The following is a 2,703-nucleotide window of genomic DNA, read 5'->3' as shown; positions in this document are numbered from 1 at the left end:
TGTTCCACTTTTTGAAGACTGCTCAAAGAATTTATTTACTGATATCAACCCATCGTAGAAACCCAATATGTTGCTGAATGTTATGCTGAGATTTCAAGCACTCATAGCTGAAATCTCAACTTTTAAAAAATATTTTAATATGTTATTTTCTAATTACATTGACAATGTAGTATGTTTAAAATGATAAGCATAATCTATTATGCAACTCCCCTCCAAAACAAAATAACACAAAACACTGTTAATACTATAGAAAATTTCCCTTAAATAATTTTGCATGTACATGGTTTTACCTAGTTTAGATTTTGTTATAGTCAAATCTGTGTCATTTTTCACTTCATGTTAGCATGTGTCCTTGTCTCTAACAGCTCATATTTTTCAATAAACTTTAATTTTAGAACAGTTTTCAATTTAGAGATCATTGTAAATGTGGAACAGAGTTCCCATATACCTCATACCCTGTTTCCAATGTTACTAACATCTTACATTGAATGAATGAAACATTACTGATTCATTAGTATTAACTAAAGTCTGTACTTAATTCAGATGTGCTTATGTTTTGTTTTTTTTCCCCCTATTGTCATTTTTCTGTCACAGGATTCCATCTAGGACCCGTATTGCATTTAAGCATCATTTTTCTTAGGCTCCTTTTGGCTGTGACAGTTTCTTAGACTTTGCTTATTTCTGATGACCTCCATCAAATGAGGGTAATTGTCCTTCAGTTGAGATTCATCTGATGTTTGTCTCATCATTAGATTTGTATCATGGGCTTTTTGGAGGAAGACCACAGAGGCAAGAGGCCACTTAAATCGTGATTAATGTCTTACAACCCCGGGACTGCTACAGGTACATTCTATCTGCTTGAAATCTCAAGGTTCAAGTTAACTTTGATCATGTGGCTGAGGTGGTCAAGTTTTGCCAACGTATACTTATTCTCTTCCCTATTGCCCCACCCCATTCCAGATGGTGGTCTTTGGAAGAAATTCTGTTAGTACAACCTATGCTAAAGCAGTGAAGAGTTTGTGTTCCATCTCCTTGAGTGCAAAATCCCTGCTTGAATTATTTGAAATTCTTCTGTGAGATTTGCCCTTTATCCTGCATTTATTTGTTTGTTCATTTATTTATATTGGTATGGGATTATAGGTATTTATTTTATATGTTGACTTATAATCCAGTGCTACTTTATTTATTTTGTTCCTCAATTTTTTCCAACTTTGGCCATTGGGAAATCTTTCAGTGGGTCTTGTGTCCCTGACATAAGAGAATTTTGAGAACTTTCTTACTTTCTGTCTGTATTAGTCAGCCAAAGGGGTGCCGATGCAAAATACCAGAAATTTGTTGGTTTTTATAAAGGGTATTTATTTGGAGTAGGAGCTTACAGATACCAGGCCATAAAGCAAAAGTTCCTTCCCTCACCAAAGTCTATTTTCACTTGTTGGAGCAAGATGGCTGCCAATGTCTGCAAGGGTTCAGGCTTCCTGTGTTCCTCTCTTCCAAACACTTGCTTCTTTCCAGGCTTGGGTTCCTCTATTCCCAGGGCTCCAGCTTAAGGCTTCAGCATCAAACTCCAACATCAAAACTCCAACATCAGAAACCCTTAACTCGGCCCTTGTGGTAGCTGCCACCGCAGCTGCCCAAAAGGAACTGGGGGAGGATGGTGGCCCGCAAGGCTCCTTGCAGACAATGCGGCGGCCATGTCCGCGAGCCAGAGCACAAAGTTATCATTGTTGGGCTGGATAATGCAGGGAAAATTACCATCCTTTATCAATTTTCTATGAATGAAGTTGTACACACATCCCCTACAATAGGAAGTAATGTAGAAGAAATAGTGGTTAATAATACACGTTTCCTTATGTGGGATATTGGTGGCCAAGAATCTCTTTGTTCTTCCTGGAATACTTACTATACTAACACTGAGTTTGTAATAGTTGTTGTGGACAGTACAGACAGAGAAAGGATTTCTGTAAGTAGAGAAGAACTGTATAAAATGTTGGTGCATGAGGACCTGAGAAAAGCTGGTTTGCTGATTTTTGCTAATAAGCAAGATGTTAAAGAATGTATGACTGTAGCAGAAATCTCCCAGTTTTTGAAACTAACTTCTATTAAGGATCACCAATGGCATATCCAAGCATGCTGTGCTCTTACTGACGAGGGATTGTGCCAAGGACTTGAATGGATGATGTCACGACTTAAGATTAGATGATCTCTACTACTGACTTCTTCTCATAGACTTTGTCTAAACAAAGCACTGGACTTTACCTGAAAGCTGCAAAAATTAATGGTTTAGATATATTTATAATAAACTGATTTAAACTTTTTCTATAAGAAGAAAAATTAAGACCACTTATTTGAAAACAAAGATGAAGTCTAACCTTCAAATTTGCTTTCACGTTAGTTCCTTTCAAAGTAAGGTCTTAAAACTGTGACTGACATTTTTCTCTTAATGAACCCTCTCAGGACATTGTATAGCCTGTGGTAAGTACAACGGGAGTGGAAGACATTGTTAACTTGAAGAGCTTTACTAACAGTATAAACCTCCCTAATCAAATGATCTCTTCTTGTTCTAAGTCAAAATACAAATCAGCACAGATAATCAGTTTCCAATATTTTAAAGTGTAACATTACTTATGAAAAGTATTTTGCATAAGGTTGTGTATGTATTGTATATATACCTTAAGTCCAAGTCAATGGCTTTGATTTACATTC

At 36.5% G+C, this 2,703-nt stretch overlaps 1 pseudogene; it reads left to right on the top strand.

Annotated features, from left to right (window-relative positions):
* The first annotated feature begins 1,651 nt into the window (after positions 1-1,651).
* On the top strand, positions 1,652-2,200 carry LOC101425603 (ADP-ribosylation factor-like protein 5A pseudogene; annotated as a pseudogene).
* Positions 2,201-2,703: the final 503 nt, after the last annotated feature.

This window comes from Dasypus novemcinctus, chromosome 6, assembly GCF_030445035.2.
Source record: "Dasypus novemcinctus isolate mDasNov1 chromosome 6, mDasNov1.1.hap2, whole genome shotgun sequence".
In the NCBI taxonomy this organism is placed as follows: Eukaryota; Metazoa; Chordata; class Mammalia; order Cingulata; family Dasypodidae; genus Dasypus; species Dasypus novemcinctus.
Note: the sequence above shows the minus strand (reverse complement) of the source record. Positions and strands in the feature narration are given on the sequence as shown.